The 21,597-nt window shown below is 42.7% G+C and overlaps 1 long non-coding RNA gene across 1 annotated transcript; it reads left to right on the plus strand.

Moving 5' to 3' along the window:
* The first annotated feature begins 7,693 nt into the window (after positions 1-7,693).
* On the plus strand, positions 7,694-21,211 carry LOC138916332 (uncharacterized). Its single transcript, XR_011423517.1, has 3 exons — positions 7,694-7,873; positions 19,403-19,564; positions 20,903-21,211. It is a non-coding gene; the product is annotated as an uncharacterized lncRNA (long non-coding RNA).
* The last annotated feature ends 386 nt before the right edge of the window (positions 21,212-21,597 follow it).

The following is a 21,597-nucleotide window of genomic DNA, read 5'->3' on the forward strand; positions in this document are numbered from 1 at the left end:
TATTGTAAGTAGCATGAGAGAAATAACTTGTTCCATAACAGGGTCCTCAATAAGATTTCAAGCAGATTTCTCATCAGAAACCTTGCAGGCAGAAGGTAATGGATTGATATAGTCAAAGTGCTGAAGGGAAAAAACTGTCAACCAAGAATCCTATATCTGGCAAAGCTGTGCTTTATAGGTGGGAAATTAAGACATTCACAATTAAAATCTGAGGGATTTTGTTTCCTCTAGACCTGCCCTGAAAGAAATGATAAGGGAATCCTTCCAGTTGAAGTGAAAATACACTAGACAGTAACATGAAGATGTGAAGAAATAAAGATGTCTGGTAAAAGGTAAATTACATGGACAATTATAAAAGCTAGTATTATTGTAACTTTTGTCTGTAGCTCCATTTTTTGTTTTCTACAAGATTTAAGAGACTAATACATAAAAATTACTATTCTTTGTTTTTGGACACAAAAAGTATAAAGAAGTAATTTTCTGACATGAATAACTGAAATAAGGTGGGGAGAGAAATGTTTAGGAGCAGAAATGTTGTAGGCTATTGAAATTAAGCTGGCATAAAGTCAAATTACACCTTTAGGATGTTAAATGTAGTCCTAAATGTAACTACAAAGAAAAGAGCTACAGAATATAATCAAAAGGAAATGAGAAAGGAATTAAAATGTTTCACTATAAAAAGTCAACTAAACACAAAATGAGACAGTAACATAGGAAATAAGGGACAAAAAAGGTATAGAGCACAAAGAAAACAAACAGCCAAATGACAGAAATAGTCCCTCATTATTAGTAATGATTTTAAATGTACATGGGTTATAATAGCTAATGAAAAGACAGAGATTGGCGTAACAGGTTAAAAAAAATGTCCAACCTACATAGTCTCTACAAGAGACTTACTTTAGATCCAAAGACACAAATAGGTTGAAAGTGACAGGATGGATAAAGCTATTCAGTTATAAAGTTATAAAGTAACTTTCAGTTAAAGTTATAAAGTAACTAGAATAGAGCAGGGGTATGGAAGAGATCTAGTTGCCCACATCATTGCCGACACTTGGTATGATAAGTGTTTTTAATTTTAGCAATTCTAGGGGATGCATAGTGGTATTCCATTAATTTTTTGTGTTTTTTTAAAGAAAAATATTGTAAGAAGTTTTCCGCGAGTTTATTGGCCATTTTAAAAAATCTTCATTTATCAACTATCTATTCCATCTTTTGCCCATGTTTTATTGGACTGTTATTCCTTTTACTAATGAGCTGTAGGAGTTCTTCATATATACTGCATACAATTGATTTGTCGGTTATATATGTGCATATTTGCTACTAGTCTGTGTCTCACCTACTCAACTTATTAATGGTACTTTTTAATAGAGAGAGAGTTTAAATTTGATATTGTCTAATTTATCACTCTTTTTAACCATATTCTGACCAAAGAATTCTTTGCTACCCATAAGTCAAAAAGATATCCTGCAACTTTTCTTTCCAGAAACCTCATAAATTTGACTGCCATTTTTAGGTCTATGAGCCACCTCAAATTAATATTTATGTGGTGTGAGGCAGAGACCATGCATTTTCTTTCATAGGGATATCTAGGGATTTCAGTATCATTTGTTAATAAGACTTTTCTTCCCTATTGAATTATTTTGGCATCATTGTGAAAAATCAATTATAACAGGTTCCCTTCATCTTCTCTCCTCTTATTTTTTCCTTTTCCCTCCATCCCTCTCCTTCTGAACAATTTTCTAAAGCCATTAGGTGGAGCTGACCCCAGTTAATTCTTTAATATCGTCAAATCACAGACTCCACAGACCCTCAATCTCCAATCCTATAAGATACCCCGCCCCCAGCGTCCTGTACTTGGCCCCCAGCACCCAAATTAATCTCTTGCCCAGATCCCTTCGTCCCTCTACTTCATGGAGCCATAGTCCCGGATGCCAACAGGTCCTCTAATATCTCAACCTGCAGTAAGAAAGACATAAAATCACCGTCTGGAAGACCGCATTCTAATGGGTGGCAAACTAGATATAAGGAAATAAAAAATGACATTGAGACAGTTCTAAGTGCTATGAAAGAATATGAATGGAGAGAGAGAAGTGGGATACAGTGAAGCTACTTGGGATATTTGTTGAATTAATAAGTGAATGTTAACGGACTCACCCACATCACTCACCTGATGTCCTCCAACATCACATCTCCGTACAGCTTCCTTTGTCAGGCAAGGCCCACTCTTCCTGGGTGAAGTCCACAGTTTCGTCCTTGAAGGTCACAGACATTCTGGTACAGCTGGGGCCATCCCTACCAGCATCCAAGGAAATTTTATCCACATGATAGTGCTGGGGAAGGAGGACTTTATGTACGCAGATGGCATCTGTGTTTGGGCTTCCAGCCAAATCCTTCTCTCTTGACCTGGTGTCTGCCTCTTACACATATTCACAGAGTTAGATATACTCTGAACACAATGACTCATTACAAAGGAGAGTCACATGAGGTGTGGTGTGAAATTACCTACTTATTATCCAATAAAATGCTGTTTTTTACTTCCTGGGTGGTGATTTTAAACTTTTTACTTGAAATTTCATAACTAAATTCTTCCTTCCTTCTTTTACAGACTCATCACAAGGCAAACAATATGCCTGACCCGCCACTCACCAAGTGCGACTATGGGTAAAACATTCACCTGCTTGAACCTCAGGCTCCTCATCTGTAAAACGATTTTATAACTGTTTGTAATGTCGACTGATCCAATAAGGACAAGTGAGAAATCTGTTCCTTATTAAAATGTCAGGTAACCTTGAAGCAACATCCCACACTCTGTGCGGCTGAATGGGATCCACACAGAACTTGGGGCATCAGGGGAGGCCACTCGTCTCTACACAACTGAGGTGTTCATTACCAGACGTGAGGCCAGCCAGCCTCCTGCACCGCTGTAGTGAAGGAAGATCCCAGCCTGGCTCTTCTGGAGTTATCGGGCGGCTTTCCCCTCTCATTTTCTCTGGGACCTCACAACACTGATTATTATTGTCACCCCCGGATCCTCCTCCTGTCTCTCTGCTCACACAGTAATAGAAGGCTCTCGATAGGTTCAGGTCTCTCCAGTCCTTCAAAAATGACCACAGGACCCTGCAATTCACCTACTGTTCTCCCTCTCAATGCACAACAAACTCTGTCTGTTTCCAAACTGGAATAAGTGTTTATGTGTAAAGGTGGAACTGGGTGGCCTGAGACATGGTGATACGGAGAATTTTTGTGCACGTTTTATGTGTACAATTTGGTGAGTTTGGACATATGCATATGCCCATGATACTATCACCACAAACAAGGTAATAAAAATATCTGTCACCTCCAAAAGTTTCCTTGCGTCCTTTTCTTTTTTTTTTTTTTTTTTGGTGAGAACACTTGCCATGAGATGTACCCTCTTACTAAATTTTTTTTTTTTAAGATTTTTTATTTTTTCCTTTTTCTCCCCAAAGCCCCCCGGTACATAGTTGTGCGTTCTTCGTTGTGGGTTCCTCTAGTTGTGGCATGTGGGACGCTGCCTCAGCGTGGTCTGACGAGCAGTGCCATGTCCGCGCCCAGGATTCGAACCGACGAAACACTAGGCCGCCTGCAGCGGAGCGCGCGAACTTAACCACTCGGCCACGGGGCCAGCCCCCCCTTACTAAATTTTTAAGTGCACAATACCACGTTGTTAACAGGCATCATTGTACAGCAGATTTCTAGAACTTATTCATCTCACGTAACTGAAATTGTATGCCCAACGAACAACAACCCCCCATTGCCCTTCCTTACAGCCCCTGGCAGCCACCATTCTATTCTCCGCTTCTGAGAGTTTGACTATTTAAGATACCTCATATAAAGGGACTCGTATGATATTTCTCTTTCTGAGACTGGCTTATTTCACTTCACATAATGTCTTCTAGGTGCATCCATGTTGTCACAAACGGTAGGATTTCCTTCTTTTCAAAGGCTGAATAATAGTCCATCTAGGTATATACCTTTTTTCCTTTATCCATTCATCTGTCAATGGACATTTGGGTTGTTTCCATATCTTGGCTCTTGTGAATAGACAACTATCCTCTTTCTCATTAATGCACAAGCAAAATTGCTTCTGTTTTCAAATTGGAATAAATGTTCACACACAAAGGGGGAACAGGGTGTTTGAGACATGGTGCTGAGGGGAATTTTACTTATCTTTTTTCTTTTGGAGATTTCAAAAGGTTCGAGTACATTCTATCAAAACCTTAACAAATTTAAAATGGAAAAAGAAATAATTCCTCATTGCCCTCGCTGGCCCCACCCTGCACACCTGCTGCTACCCGCCCTCGAGCTCCCCTTGACTCTACAGAGGACCCACCTCGGCCCCTGACACTGGTCTGACCCACTCACCTGCTGAAGGTCGCCTCCTCAACTAGACTTCTCACTCACCCCAATATCCTGTGTGCACCACACTCCTAAGCCCATTCCAGCCACTAACTCGGTTACTGAGGGAAGTTTTCTCCACCAAACCTAGTCTGGGGGAAAAGACAACACTCGAACATTCCCTCTGTTCGAGGCAACCTCAACAGAGCCTGGAACAAGTCAGAGTGAGAGCTGAGGAGGAGGCCAGTTTTTGGTCAATCTGCAACCCGCTGTGTGTCAGAGAGCCTTTTGAAACTTACTGAAGCTCCACTCCTTGAACACCACTAGGGTCCACTTTGAAGGCCAAGAGGAGAACGTGCCCATTTCAGTGACAGAAGTGTCATTTTAGGAGAAAGAACAGGTGTCTGCTCACCTGTCAGCTCTCAGCCGCCATCTGTCATCCTCTGTGCTCTTGCTCAGAGACCGACCGTCTGAGCACTAAGCAGGCAAAGCTGGGCAAGGAGAAAGGAGCCAAGGGGATTCCAGTCTCGGCCACGACTCCCAGACACACCAGTCAGGAATGCCCAAACCTTCACCTAAAGGTGACCGCCCCCTGTCCAAACCACATGCACACTCAGAGTGCTCTAAGAAACCCAGGGAAGTGCCCCTCTTCCAGAGTCGGAGCGCAGAAGCTTTGACCACTGCTGCTCCTGAGGAATATATTAATATCCCCTTTTTACAGATAAGAAAACAAAAGCCCCAGGTGCATGCTTTAATTTGCCCTGTTGTTTAGAGGTATTAGTGAATTCCCTCTCCAGCCTTAAATTCTAGGAGACTCTGATGGATGTCACCTAGACACTGGCTTCCAGATTACAGAAACCGTCCTCTGATTTCTCAGAGTTAACTGTTCCTGGTGTGGTGCACTAGTGCAGGCTCTCTAACACCCATCCTGGTACTCGGGAGCCTCACACCTCCTCCCTCTCTGCTGCTCCAACCCTCTGAGCATGACCCACCCCAATCGTCTTGACTCCTCCACCTGAGGGAATCAGACAACATCAGTCCCTCAGGCCTGACTCCCAGCTCTGTGTCCCATGAGTTCAGATTTCTGCCCAAGAACATTGGAATCTCTTTCAGGATGAGAAGGGACAATTCAAGGACTGTCCCATGTTGCCCGATGCAGTGATTCCCATGGTGCAAGGCCCGCTCTAGAATCCCTCGCACAGGAAAGCAGCAGGTAAACCCAGGTCCTGGTGCTGCTGCTGTGTCCCACAATCTCCAAAGGGCAGCCAGCTCATAAAATACAGAGCGAAGGGGGCAGGGGAAATTTAGTTGGCTCCATCTGACATCCTCGTGATGCAGTAGATGAAATCCTCCCCTATATCAACAACCATTATCAGCAGCAACATCCTGCGCTTCACAGCTTCTGTACACGAGGTATTTGTGAACCAGAGTCCCTCCTAATACACTGTTGACAATTACACGCCCTGCATCCATGAATGATGATGACGTGCCGTAGTAAGTAGTAGGATTAACTCACCCCTTTGTACCTGAGGTACACCAAAGAGGAAAAAAACCTAAAAACTGTATTAATTGAGACTATGTGCATGGAGATTTTACATATATTTGATTATTTAATCTTCAGAGTAAACTTGTTATGAACGGATTAGCTACCCATTTACAAATGAGAGAACAATTCAGAGAGGTTTGGGAATACAACAGAATTACACCCTAAACTACGACACGGCTAGAATTTGAATCTCACTCTGCTTTTTTCTGAAGCTCAAATTCCTAAACACATTCATCTTCAGGGGTACACATCAGACCTAGGTTTTACCTGGATTGTCACTCTCGGATCAATTACCTGAGGTCCTTCCCTTACCGTACTCCCCTTCTGCCTCATTCTCACAATCACTCCCCATGCCCAGCTCTCTCAACACATAGGAACTTGGAAATGGAGAATAACTGGACCGTGATCTCCTTTCGAGACTGTTCTTTTTGCCAGGGTCTTCTGACATCTCAGGCTCCTAACTGTCTTCGAACTACTACAAACACTTCTTGCCGGTGCCCTTTGCAGGGTCCTCCTCCCAAGTTCTAGCAGAAACATCCCAAGACTCAGGCTAGCCCCTGTGCTCTCCTTTGACTCTACACTGTCTTGGAAATCTCACGCATTTCTTCAACTGCTTCAGCTTCTGCCATTGTTCTCTCTATGGTGACAATGTGTAAAAACTCACGTCTAGATTTCATTCCTGCAGTATAATCTCTATTTGCATGTGTTACAGGAAGATAAAATGAAACATACATCAAACTGAAGCCCTTAACTTCCTCCTCAAACAAAAATCACGTTTCCTCTTGTCTCCAATCTCAAATAACGGCGCCACTAGTTTTCCAGTAACCAATCTTTGACTGATCTCTCGAACTACACAAATACAATCAAGCGTTGCTGTTATCTCTGCACGCGCCACCACCCACGCAACACCCGCACCCCATCCTCATAAGGCTTCAGTTTCACTTTAAATGTCAATTCCTCAGATAATGCAATCGCTGGTATCAAAATTTAAAAGATAATGTTTCAATCTCCAAAAAGTGATTAACAAAATCTGCTGAGTTCTTTTCCACGTTAAGAAGTGGACTTGATAATTTTTACCACCACCAGTCACAATGGGGTCCTACAAGAGAGAAAGCTGAAGTTAACGAACAATTATTTCAGATTGGCAGTGGATCATGAGAAATGTCAAAGATGGGAATTATGTCAAGTGGAAATGAGATAATTTAGGAAGTAAATTTTAAAAATATTATTGATGAGTTCGCTTCCATCAAAGCTAAATTTCCTTCTGGTATAAACCAAAAATGACGTTATTTTTAACATCTCTACTTTACAATTTTTCAATCTGTTTTCAACTACTTTAATGTTACAGGAAAAAATGAAACCAAAATTTGACAGAAGCATGCCACGGGTGCACTCATTCCCCCTTTCACTTCGTACTCATTTCGGCCTGGAAGGAACCGATATTTTGATATTTTGCCCATTCCTTTCACCACTGTCTGCGCTTCTCCTTTCTCCGAATTTTACAAAATACTCCTTCACATTATGATTATGACGTTCAATGAATGAGTATTGTTGTAAATTAAGTCTTGATAAAATATTAAATGAGAATGTAAAGAATAAAACACACAGGAACATTCCAGAAAATGAAAGCTGCTGCACTCGCTACTTAAGAAAGATGTCCTTGGAGAAGGCGGGGACAAGGACCCCGGCTCAGCCGTTAGAGCCCCGGACGCGACGCTCTTCGTCTCCGCGCACACCGCGCACGAGTGCGCGAGCGGAAGACGCATGCGCCGTACGCACTTCAGCAACGGCGGGTTCGCGCGCCCTCCTGTGGCCTCCGAGGCGCCGCAGGGAGTTCTGCGTTCACTGTGGTGGCCGTGCGACCCCTGCCGGCCACATGAGGAATCACTGGAATTGAATTTTCCATTTCATCCGCATGAATTTGTGGCCATATCTTGATCACGGTATTCCCGTGTGATCCCTTTTCTTTAGGTAAGGTCTATAGCAATGTCTCTACTTTGAAGTTTTGTCAATATTGTTGGTCTTTTCAAACTTTTTATTTTGTGGGTCTACTGTTTTCCTATTTACGTTTCCTATTCCTTATTTCCTGTGTTACATCTGCTTTAATCTTCATTATTTCTGTCTTTTTCTTTTTTTTTTAAGATTGACACCCGAGCTAACAACTATGGCCAATCTTTTTTTTTTTTTTTTTTTTTCCTGCTTTATCTCCCCAAATCCCCCCTGGTACATAGTTGTATATCTTAGTTGCAGGTCCTTCTAGTTGTGGCATGTGGGATGCCACCTCAGCACGGCCTGATGAGCAGTGCCATGTCCGCGCCCAGGATCTGAACCAGTGAAACTCTGGGCCGCCGCAGCGGAGGATGAGAACTTAACCACTCACCCATGAGGCCGGCCCCCTCTGTCTTTTTCTAACTTTGGGTTTAGTTTTTCCTTTTCTAGCTCCTTGATGTGTAAATTAAGATATTGATTTGAGAGCTTTCTTGAAGAGGATATACAGAGTCCAATAAGCAATTGGAAATACGTTCAACATCATCAGCCACTAGGAAAACACAAACTGAAACCACAATGAGATATCACTGCGCATCCATTAGAATGGCTAAAATTTAAAAGTTACCACACCAAAAGCTGGCGAGGAGGCAGAGAAACGGGATCACTCACACATTGCTGGTGGGAATGGAAAATGGCACAGCCACTGTGGAAATCAGTTTGGCAGTTTCTGAAAAACTCAGCAAGGAAAACTGATACAAGCGACAACCTGGATGGATCTCCAGAAAATTACCCTGATGGAAAAAGCTAATCACAAAAGAGTACATACTGTATGATTTGGCTTATGTAGAATTCATGAAATGATAAATACATAGAAACGGAAGAACAAACAAGTGGTTGCCAGGGGTTAAGGTGGGGGTGGCTTCAGAAGGGAAGTGAGCGTGGCTATAAAAGGACAAACGTGGGTTCCTTGCAGTGATGTTAATGTTCTGTATCCTGACTGTATCAATGTCCTTCCCTCTCTCCAGGCTGTCACACTGATCTATAGTTTTGTAAGATGTTACCATTGGTGAAAACTGGGTAAAGGGTACACAGGATCTCTCAATATTTTTTACAACTGGATGTGAAATTAAATGTTTACTTAAAAATAAAAAACAACACAAATATCTAACAGTAGGGTAATTGCTTATTTATGGTAGTTCCTAAATAGAGGGTGTGTTCCTGAGCATATACCTGAAAAATTCTAAAGGAAAATACATAAAAATAGAGTGGTATGACTACGGATGAGTTCTATTTTTTATTTCACTTTTTAAATTATCACCAAGGCAAATTTAATTCGTTTTATGTAACGCAAATAGCCTTTACTCATTGTGATTCTGCAAAAACAAATAAGAAAATGCTGCAAATACAACAGCTAGAATTAAGAATCCTCACCAGTGGAGCTGGATAGCTCATATGCTGTTGGGGGAGAGCAAAATGACACAACCCCTTTGGGGAACAGTCTTACAGTGTCATAAAAAGTTGAACATACACCTACCATGTGATCTGGCCATTCCAGACCTAGGTATTAACCAAGGGAAATGAGAGTGTGTGTCCATATCATGACTTCTCCAGGAATGTCTATAGCAACCGTTAAAAAACAAAGTTCAAGCTAGTAAGTTTAAAGATCCAATTGTCTTTATTAAATGATTCATGAATGGGCAGCATGCCTTCTAGCAAGTAGAGAGCTACTCAGGAGTTATACAAAACGGAAGGTTTTTATAGAAATGAAGATGGGGCAAGGAAGTTATCAGCAAACAAAAGGAAGGAGTATTGGGGCCAGGACGTCTTCTCTTTGAGGGAAGGGACGCAGGGGTTTTATCATGCAGAGACTGCCTCTTCTTCTTCTGGGGGATTAGGGGGCCCACGTGACAGATAACCTTATTGGCACCGACCAGAAAATTCCAGACTGGTTGATTAAAATTACCTTTCTGGGGCCAGCCCAGTGGCATAGTGGTTAAGTTCCCACACTCGGCTTCCGGGGCTGGGGTTCTCAGGTTGGGATCCTGGGCACAGACCTACACACTGCTCATGAGGCCATGCTGTGGCAGCATCCCACACAGGGGAACTAGAATGACTTGCAACTAGGATATACAACTATGCGCTGGGGATTTAGGGAGGAAAAAAAAGAGGAAGACTGGCAACAGATGGTAGCTCAGGGCTAATCTTCCTTTAAAAGCAAAAAAAGGAAATAAAGAAGGAGGAAATTTTTTTAAAAAAAATACATTTCTGGGGCAGGTCTAAACTGCAGTTAGGTTAGGTATTAAATCTCAGTTTCGTGTCATGGGCTTTAGCACAGGTGATGCCATTTTGGGGCTGTGATTTTCTCTTTAACACAACTTTATTTCAAACACACAAAAATTAGAAACACCACAGATGTCCATCAGCAGATGACTGCACAAACAACTATAGTATATCCACACAATACTATGCTGGGCCAAACTATCGACATAGGAACTGATATCGAACCTGCAGCGAGTTCGCTCACCCATTGTGCAGCAAGCCAATCTCAGACACCGGGTGTAGTGGAAGAAAGTAGGACTTTATTATTGCATAGCCCTGAGCAAGGGGAGAGGGCAGCCAATGCTGAAATCCCAAACTCCCTGAAAAGCTAAAAGGAAGGGTTTTTATTTGGGGTTTTAGGTAGGGGAAGGGGAGCATATGGCCTTGCTGGTCAGAGCTTTTCCACCAGCCTGTCTTTGGCCCTGAGACACTTGCAGAGAGAAGGGAGCCCATGACCTTGCTGGTAAGCAGCTTTCCCACCAGCCTGTATCTCTTTGTGGGGAGGAGGAGAAGGAGATAACGAATCCAGGTGGTTGTCCTTGGCTGTGTCTGTCTCCATGGAGGATAGTGGATTCTGGAGCCAGGAAGCCAGAGAGTAAGCAGGGAATGAGTGCTTTCGTTTTAATCCCACATATGCTGAGTTTCATGTAGGGGAACTGATATCAGGACTGATATCAGAACAAATAGATAAATCTCAAAATAATTATGCTGAGTGAAAGAGACTGGACAGAAAATAGTACATACTGTATGATGATGCCTATTTTTTAAAATTCTACAAAGTGCAAACTAATCAAGAGTGACAGAACGCAGATGAGTGGCTGTTTGGGAAAAGGGGTGCTACCAGACCAAAAGGAGTTCACTTCAGGGCGAGTCAAAATCGATTTTCCACCAGAAGTAGTTGCCACACAGAGAGTTTAGTTGCAGCAAATAGGAGACCACATGGAATCATTTCCAGAGTCGTGGTTCCCCGAACAAAGGGAAGCAGGTCCTTAAATAATGAATATTTAAAAGGGCAGTTTTGTCATCACGTGTAGAGACGTATTAGCTGGCACAGGCTCAGTCTGAGAACAGGATCCCACATACATCTCATGTTATGCTAATAAGGCCTAGGCTCCTCCTAGGGCAGAGATTACAGTGTTAAAATGAGGAAAAGGGCATTTTCTGGTCATCTTCAGGTCATCTGCGTAGGTGCTTCCCTTGCAGTGGGGCTCGATCTGGTTCAGGCCAGTTGACGCTGGTGTCTCTTCCTGACATAGCTCTGAAAAACAACCTGGAGGAAGGGTTAAGCACCTCGAAACTTCCTTTGAGCTGCTGAGGGCGTACCCTGGTGACAGAACCCAAGGGTTCCAGGCCCAGCTCTGCCCCTGCTCACTGGTGGTCTTGGCTAAGTCACATTCTCTCTCTGACGCTCTGTTTCCTCACCCATAAATGAGACCAACGCTCTCAACCTATAACATGGAAGAAAATGTGTGGATTGGATCTGTCTTATTACTGTGAGGGACCCCTCACCTCAGCACAGGCCAGGAAACAGTACCTGCCCATTTTCCTCACCTCCCTGGTCTCTCACTTCCCCACTGGGAGGTGGCCTTGGGCCCTGGTGCTCCCGGGAGTTGGGCTGAGGCTGCATCTCTTTCTCCCTAGACCTCCATCGAATTTCGTCATGTGAAGTATGTGCACATAATCCCTGAGGACCAGGAACACAGTGAGGGGACTGAAGACATCTTGTTGGAGAAGCATTGCCCTGTCCTACCCTAAAACCCTTCTATTTGTAGCCATCGTGTGAGGATAGGAGAGATTTTGATTACAATCTCTTTGTGTTGTTTTGATGAACTAAAGGGCTCATTAAAATGTTTACCATATAAGCTTTGCTCTCCATTATTTAGATAATCTTCAATATTTTTCAAAATCATTGTCTTATTTTCTCCATACAGTGTTTGCACAGACAGTATCTTATTTATGTGTGCCTAGGTTTCTATTTTTCTTTCCATTCTTTCACTTTTTCTTTGGATATAAGACTGAAAATCTTTCCCAGAAAAGTAAAAGAATGAAAAAAAAAAATGTTGAAGCATCTAGGAATGCATTAACAAGATATTAGGCAACGGAAAGTTTGCAAGAATAAGGATAGTGCAAAGAATACTAATATAATCTTGGCCCAGATTCACTTATTTTTCTCCATTTTCTTTACTGTTTGTGCCTGCTTAATTTCTTCCTCAGGATGTAGATACACAAACACACATAACATTTTTCCCTGAATTATGTGAGATAAAGTTACATATGGTATGGCCATTTATCCCTAAATACTTCCGAGGGATTTTCCTAAGAATTAAGATACCCTCTAATATAATCACAGTACTATTATCAACTTCTGCAATTTTAATCTTGATACAACACTTCTATCTACTCTGCTGTCCTTTGTGTGATTTTTCAAATGATTCAAATGTCCTCTTGGCCTCTTAATTACAGGATCTAGTCTATACTCAGTTATGCCATTTATTATGAAGTATCTTTACCTTCCTTTAATCTGAAATACTTTTATCGCCTGTCTTTGTGGTTTATGACTTGAGCATTTTTCTAGTATACAGATTCCTCACACTCCTCATTTTGTAAAAGAACATTCCACAGTTATCTATCATGTTCTCATGATTAGATTCAGGTCATTCTCTCTCAGTTGAAATACTAAATGATCCTGTATCTAGTTCAGTGTTTCATATTTGGAGGCACAGAATGTCCATCCATCCCCTACTGAATGTCAGTTTTGATCAACTGATCAAGGTTTTGTCTGATTTCTAGAATATATAATCACTATTTCCCTCCCTGTAACTAATAAGCTATCTATGGGGAGATACACACAGTGAGAAGAAGGTCGGCTGTGAGCTAGGAAGCAGGTCCTCAACAGACTCCAAATCTGCCTTTGCCTTGATCTTGGACTTCCAGACTCCAGAACTATGGAAAATAAATATCTATTGCTTGCCACTCAGTGCTAGAGTTGGAAAACCACCATTTTCCCATCATAGTAAAGATACTCTTGCCTGACTCAGCTTTGGTATGATGATGGTTTTCCAATTCTTGCGCTCTCTGTGCCATAATTGCTTGACTCCAGAATCCCGTTTAATCCTCCTAAAAGACCTATGAGATTAAGCAGCATGAATAACATTTTTCTCTTCATTTTACAATTTAGAAAACGGGAGCTTAGAGGTGTTGAGTGACTCACTTGAGATCACATGAGGAGCCTAAGGCAGAATTGAGACCCAAATCCTGGTTTTTCCCTTGTTTAGGGTGCTCCGTTTCTGGCCTCTTTACACTCTCCATGTAATAGGCATGTTACCTGGGACCCCCAAATAGCTTGATGGGCTCCTCAAGGGATGGTGATAGAGCAGGTGGTCAGCATTATTCTCTCTCACTGGTAGGTTGGATGTTTAAAGCAGCAATAGTTAGATCAGCCTTGGTGAATGGGAGCTCTTGGAGATACACCCATGCATAGCCTCCATTCCTGCTTCCACGGGTACTCTGTTCATGACTGCGTTGTGCCAGAACTGGGGTGGCAACATCAAAGATTTGCTGATGACAACTGGACAAGTCTTTCTGAATACTTGGTGGTTCACTGCCTCTTCTATAGTGGATCCTCTCTGGTGAACATTAACATGTGATGCAAAGATTGTCACATTCCATAACCCCTCTTATGGATTCATCCACTTGCCTCTTCCCCCAGACCTCCTTGTTTCCGATATTTCAATCTTCTAGGCCCTTGACTAACCATCCAAGCTAGTCATCATTGCCCATGAGCCTGGGTATATCCTTACCTCTGTCTACTTCTCTTTCCATACAAAACTGATGACCAGGTGTACCACCAGAAGCTCTGTCTACTGGAGCAATATCCTCTCATGAAAGTCCTTCAAGGCCATGCCTAATTGGGGCATAATTCAGGAGCAGTCTATTTTCGACTACCCCCCACATCTCAAACCAACTCATCCATTAGCAAATGTTGGGCTTTTTTTTCCTTCAGTACTGGTAATAAGTCCCCCACCATCACATGGGCCATGCAGTGAGGGAGGTGTTTCTGTGCATCACTGTCGGATTACATGAAGATCTGGACCACCTGCCTGCACAGCTTACTTGTGCCCTTTGGTCCTACTTGTGCCCTGTATCAACCATGTCTTTCATCTTCTGTGTTCTGATGCTTTGACATCTGAGGCCTTGCTGACCCTTGAGGGACTGTTCCTCCCAGGGTTAGCCAATTCCTAGAGATCATAAACAATATGCTTTTCAAATGCAAACCAGTCAGTCCAGAGCCCACACCCCCAACCACCTTTTTTATCTCCTGGCTGCTATGCACCTGCCCTAATCACCCCAGGGCCAGCCACCAACTAGGGAAAGCTCCGATGCCCAAGAGCCCACCTAAATTATTCCAACCAGCCAATCCTAAACCCTCTTACCCTGCATCACCTGTTCCTTCCCAAGGAAACCACAATAAAGGCTCTCACACACAGTTCCCCCCTCTCTCTGCCGCCTGACCAACCCTGGCACTTCATGTGGCCCCTGTGGCATGGCATGACCCTCTTCAACTTGGGATCTGTGAGTATTACAAACTACCCTTTCATTGGCAGTCATCTCCTGATCTGTTGCGTTTACCATACCTCAATAATAATAAAACCTATACTAAAGCATTGCCAAACTCAGACATAAAAGTCCATCGTTTTTATCGATTAATGTTAGACTCACCAAACCTTATGAATTATAGAGTCTGAAAAACCCCAGCTCCTGACGAGCAGTTCACATGATGTCTCATGGTCAAATGTTCAATCTTTTCCAAACCTGGTGTCATGCCAGTAGCTGATTTTCGAATGGTGTATAATTCTATGTTGAAGATGACGAGATCCTATTCCACAATTCCAGAGGTCTGTGTTGTGATTCTCACAGTGTGGCTTGCCATCAATGCCACATGGTCTCTTTTCCAGCCCAGATACCTCTAATACTATAAGGTCTACTGGGTCATCTGGCCCACGTGGCAGGCTGCCTATCCTGCAGCCTGGACCTGTTGCCGAGCCTCTCCCTGTCTTGTGCCCCACTCAGAGCTGACAGCCTTCCGTGTCATGTAGTAGATGGGTTGGAACAGCTTGCCAGTTGGAATATTCACTTTCAGAATCCAAAGAGTTCTATGAAGTATGGTGTTTCCTTCTTAAGAGGTGGGAGTGTGAGGTACAATAACTTGTCCTCTACATTGGAGGGAACTCCTGACGTGCCCCATAGCACTGGACTTCCAAAAACTTTACTACTCTGGCAGTCCCCTGAAACTTTGTAGGGTTTACCTCCAACTTCTGTGGTGCTGGTGTTTTACCAGGGCCTCCAACATGCCTGCCACTTCTTGCTCATCTGGTAGGTGAACAATTTGCCAGATCAATGGCTGAATACCAAGCACTTGAAGCTGTCTTAATCTGTTCTAGAAAAGCAATGGGAATGACTTCTTCTTTGATTCTTACAGTAAATCACTGTCATCCTCCAACATCCATCTGGTTTTTGGAGGGGCCTGACTGTTGAATTAAATGGGGATATGACACGGACCACCAATGACCCTTGGGTCATTAAGAATCTCTGCCTTTCTCTCTGGGATGTGATGCTCTTTTTTATTTATATCTTAGACAGGAATGGGGTAGAGAGGCAGTAATCCACTTGGTCTTCCCCATTTTGATAGCTTTTACCCTACAGGCCAAGGAAACAATTTGACTTGCCAACTATAAGTACATTTATTTCAATTGTGCATTCAAGGTCTTGGGAAACTACCACCAGACGGGACAGTGAAACTGCCGACCTTCCTTGAGACAGACCTCCATTTATTACCTGGCTCCCATATTCCTCCGTTCTAACACAGAGATCACAGTAATGCTTCCGGTCACTAAGCATAGCCTTGAAACTTGTTGGTGCTCCCCTTTTCTTAGCGTACCTGAGTAAATAGCCATATGTCCCTTTGCGGAAAGGGCTGGGAAAATCATTACCACATATACTGGATGTCATGTTGCAGGGTCCTTCTTTCTGGAAATTTGGCTTCTTCAGTCAATGGGTTCTGGGTCTGAAAAGTGACCAGGGTCTGGAAATGGGGCAAAAGATTGTGACATTTTATTAATGTCAGCCTCTTGATCATCCATTCTTTACTTCATTTGATTGTCTAGATTGAGCACTACTGCCTGTTGTCTGCCCATATATCTTGTGTCTACAGAGACACCATGTTCTATTAATTGTCTCCATAACTCTTGGAAGATAAAGCACTCCCTCCACTCTCCCCCTCCCTGCTTCCACTTTGATCTCACTGCTCACTATGCTCACTGAGCTCTCCTTGTTTCTGAAAGTCAAGTGCCGCCCTTGTTCTGGAACCAATCCCCTACTGTCAGCCTCAGCCGGGAGAGGACAGCCACCTCTGAACTTCTCAGTGATGCTGGTGCTCTTCCCAGCACAGTCTTCATCTCAACAGAGGGTCTTCCAGGCTTTCCAATGAAGCACAGTTGGCTGGTACATTTTCTAGCCTTACATAAACTCTTCTTTCAGCTTTTGCCAAGCAATTCTAGTGTTTCTGCTGAGTGTGGAGCTATCTATTTCTCCTACCCTCCAAATGTCCTTCCAGCAGTGTGTTAGCACAATCTCCCGGCATCCTTGCCAGAGTGTTTAAATCCTGTATCACAGGACTTTGCTCCTTTTCTTTTATTTTTTTATAATAAAGCAGCATTTTATTTATTTTTTTAATTGAGATATAATTGACACATAATATTATATTAGTTTCAGGTGTACAACAGAATGATTCAATATTTGTATATATTGTGAAATGATCACCACAATAAATCTAGTTAACATCCATCACTTCACAAAGTTACAAATTTTTTTTCTTGTGATGAGAACTTTTAAGATCTACTCTCTTAGCAACTTTCAAATATGCAGTACAGTATTATTAGCTATAGTCACTATGCTATACATTACATCCCAGGACATAGTATTTTATAACTAGAATTTTGTACCTTTTGACCACTTTCACCCATTTCACCCACCCTGTCCTCACCTCTCTGCCTCTGGCAACCACCAATCTATTCTCTGTATCTATGAATTCAGTTTTGGGTGTTTTTTTTTTTTTAATTTAACATATAAGTGAGATCATACAGTATTTGTCTTTCTCTGTCTGACTTATTTCACTTAGGATAATGCCCTGAAGGTCCATCCATGTTGTCACAAATGACAAGATTTCATTCTTTTTATGGCTGAATAATATTCCATTGTGTATATTTCACCACATCTTTTTATCCATTCATCCATTAATGGACACTTAGGTTCCTTCCATGTCCTGGCTATTGTAAATAATGCTGCCATGAATATGGGAGTGCAGATATCTTTTTCAGTTGGTGTTTTTGTTTCCTTCAGATAGATACCCAGAACTGGAATTGCTGGATCAGATAGTAGTTCTAAGTGTTAATTTTTTGAGGAATCTCCACACAGTTTTCCATAGTGGCTGCTCCAATTCACATTCCCACCAACAATGGACTATGGTTCTCTTTTCTCCACATCCTTGCCAACGCTTCTTACCTCTTGTCTTTTTTTATAATGGCCATTGTAACAGGTGTGAGGTGATATCTCACTGTGGTTTTCATTTGCATTTCCCTGATGATTAGTGATGTTGAGCACCTTTTCGTGTACCTGTTGGCCATTTGAATGTCTCCTTTGGAAAAATGACTATTCAGATTCTTTTCCTGTTTTTTAACTGGGTTATTTGTTTTTCTGCTATTGAGTTGTATGAGTTCCTTATATATTTTGGATATTAATCCCTTATCAGAAATGTGGTTTGCAAATATTTTCTCCCTTTCCATAAATTGCCTTTTCATTTTGTTGATTGTTTTGTTTTTCGTGAAGAAGCTTTTTAGTTTGATGGAGTCCCACTTGTTTATTTTTTCTTTCAGTGTCAGATTCAAAAAATCATTGCCAACACCTATGTCAAGGAACTTATTTCCTATGTTTTCTTCCAGGAATCTTATGGTTTCAGGTCTTATGTTCAAGTCTTTAATCCACTTTCAGTTAATTTTTGTGCATGTTGTAAGACAATGGTCCAGTTTCCCCAACACCTTTTATTGAAGAAACTGTCTTTTCCCCACTTTACATTCTTGGCTCCTTTATTGAACATTAATTGACCGTATATGCATGTGCTCCTTTTCAATAAACTCTCCAGTACTCACTATATGTCCTGCCCTCCTTGATGCAGCATCCCCAGGATCCAGACCCAAACCCTCTCCTGCAGATACAGATTGGCTGGGGGCTGCAGCAACTTCAGGGGATGGTCCTCTTCCTCCCTCATCAGGCCCAGCTTTTCCCCTGTTGTGTTTTTTGGTAACTTAACCCTAGTAATTGGTTAGTGGTCAGGAAGGTGGGGAAAAGTAGATCCTGAGAGGGGCACAGGTTTTATTGCAAAGTAGAGGCCTCTGGCTGCATCATCTTCAAGCAAGACCGGGAGGAGTGGGCCACTTTTGCAGGCCCAGAGAATTTAGAGATTGGTGTTTCAAGGTGTTTGCTTGCTTCAATCCAAATATCACCATCCTGAGTCTCAGGGTTCTACTTCTTTCCAAACAAGGTCCTAACCTTGGCATAGCAAACTTTATGGCGTTGAGAATTCAACCTTATCTGAAGTTATGCTACTTGTACATTTTGTCATTGGGCTTCAAGAAGCCCTCTGATTTTCACACTTTCCCTTAAATTGGCAATTAATCACACTCAGCCTTTCCTTGTCAAGAGGTCACTAATATCTATTCAATTCCATAGTCCTTAAAATTGTCAGTTCCCCCAATCTCATAAAGACCTGCGATATAGCACCCACCTATGCATTCCCTTCCGTCAACATCCCATCCCAGTTCGACACCAGTGACAGTTTTAACGATTATGCTGCTGCAGCCTGACGTGTGCTATCAGTACTCCACCAGTCACAAGAGATAGGGTCCTCACTGCCAGCAAGCTCACTGGTGATCCAGTGCTAAAATCCCATTTTAGAGTCTGCTTTCCTAGGACCACTGTTGCTACCAACTGTCACAGGACAGATTCCCTGAAAACAGATTCTGAGATGGAGAATAGCATGCAGGGGTGTTGTTCTCTAGAAAAATACCAACAAAGGAGTGATGGAAGGGGGGTTGAAATGCTGTACGATTGCCACAGAGGCCTCATTTGATCCTACAGGGAACTCAAACCAGGATGGCCCTTTAGTGAGGTTGCAAGTTGAAGCAAGGGAGCCAGGCCTTTGAACCCCTGCAGTGAACACCACCGGATGTGGACTGCCCCTGTGGAGGAGACGAAACCTGCAAGAGACAGCTTCCTGCAACCAGGACAATTCCCATGGAGGTATTTAGTTGTGAGCCATCAGCGGCCAAACACACTGGCACCTGGGGGAACAGGTGCTCCAGCCCTGAAGGGGCATCCTAGCAGCCCTGCACAGTGTGCTCTAAAGGATGTAGCAAAGTTTCCAGCTTCAGTTATTAATTTATACTTTGCTCCCTGCAGTTATATCAGTTATTGCTTGGTATTTTTTGAGGGCTTGTTGTTAGGGACATATATTTATGTGGATATATCTCCTCTTTCAATTTTTCTTTTTATGAGTGAGTACCATGCTTATTTATCCCTTTGTGACCTTTTAAAATTCCTTTTTGTCAGTTAATAGGATTACTACCAGTAGTAGTCAGTGTTCAGCGATAGAAGCAGAACCAGTAGGACATATAAACTAGGAGGTTTTTTGCAAGGAATTGTCTTACTCACTTGTGGAGGTTGACTAGGCAAGATCAAAATCCAGGGCAGTCTTTCAGGAAAGTCAGGCTGGAAGCTTGGTCTACAGAGTGTCTTCTTCATCAGAGAAGCCTCAACTCTGCTTTCAAGGCCTCTCAACTGATTGAATCAGACCTAGATTAGTGTTTCATCGAATGGCAGGAGACTGTAGCCTAGCCAAGTTGACATATCAAAGACCAACATACTATTCAACTCTCTTTTTGTTCACATTTGCCCAATGTGGTAATATTAAGATTCTCTGGGGCCAGACCTGTGGCGGAGTGGTTAAGTTCACACGCTCCACTTTGGCAGCCCAGGGTTCACCGGTTGGATCCTGGCTGTGGACCTACACACCACTCATCAAGCCATGCTGTGGCAACATCCCACATACAAAATAGAGGAAGATTGGCACAGATGTTAGCTCAGGGCAAATCTTCCCCATGGGAAAAAAAAAAAAGCATACTTAAAAAAAAGAATACTCTGGGGCGGGCCCCGTGGCCGAGTGGTTAAGTCCATGCACTCTGCTGCAGCAGCCCAGGGTTTCACTGGTTCAGATCCTGGGCGCAGACATGGCACTGCTCGTCAGGCCACGTTGAGGTGGGGTCCCACACGACACAACTAAAAGGACACGCAACTAAGATATACAACTGTGTACTGGGGGGATTTGGGGAGATAAAGCAGAAAAAAAAAAGATTGGCAACAGTTGTTAGTTCAGGTGCCAATCTTTAAAAAAAAAGAATACTCAAAAAAAAAAAAAGAATTTCTGACACTCCTCCCATCAACAGATGGAGTCTACATTTGCCTCCACTTGATTCTGCACAGACTTATGACTGCTTTGCCCAAGAGTATGACAGAAATCATGATACGTGACTTCCAAAGCTATGTCATAATCAGTCATAGAGCTTCTCCCTTGTTCACTAGAACACCTTTTCTTGAAGCTTGGAGCTGAAATGTAAAAAGTCCAACCACCCGAGTCCTTCATGCTGAAAAGGCTACACGTAGGCACTTTGGTCAAATCCAAGCTGAGCTCCTCCTTAAGCCATCTCAGCCCACATGTGAGACACGTGAGTGAAGAAGCCATCTTGGAAGTGGACCCGTCCTGCTATCAAATCATCTTAACTGAGGCTCTGGACACAATGGAGCAGAGAAGAGCCATGTCCACTATTCTCCTTCCAAATTCCTGACCCACAGAATCCGTGAGCATAATAAAATGGTTGTTCTTTAAAACCATTAAATTTTTAGGTGGTTTGTCAACACAGCAGTAGATAACAGGAACACCTGGAATATGTTTGTCTACCCTTTTATTTTCAGAGGTTTTATGTGTCTTTGTTTTGTGTCTCTTATAAACAACCTGCTGTTGGATGTTGTTCTTTTTTCCTACCTGAGAGTCTCAGAATCAGACTCTGAGGGACTCAGAGTGAATGATTATGCACAGTAAAGTCCGAACCAGCACTTCGCTTCTTTCTTCCTTTAGACCCACATCTTTCCTGCCCATTCTTCCTCCAGGAACTCTGGCACCAGGTTTTCTCTCGTTCATTAGCACAAGGCTTCAACCTCCCCGTCCCCCTCCGCCAGATGCTGGTAGCTCCCTTACCTCCAAGTCGTCTAGCAGACCT

The sequence above is a fragment of the Equus caballus genome, chromosome 11 (assembly GCF_041296265.1).
Source record: "Equus caballus isolate H_3958 breed thoroughbred chromosome 11, TB-T2T, whole genome shotgun sequence".
Lineage (NCBI taxonomy): Eukaryota > Metazoa > Chordata > Mammalia > Perissodactyla > Equidae > Equus > Equus caballus.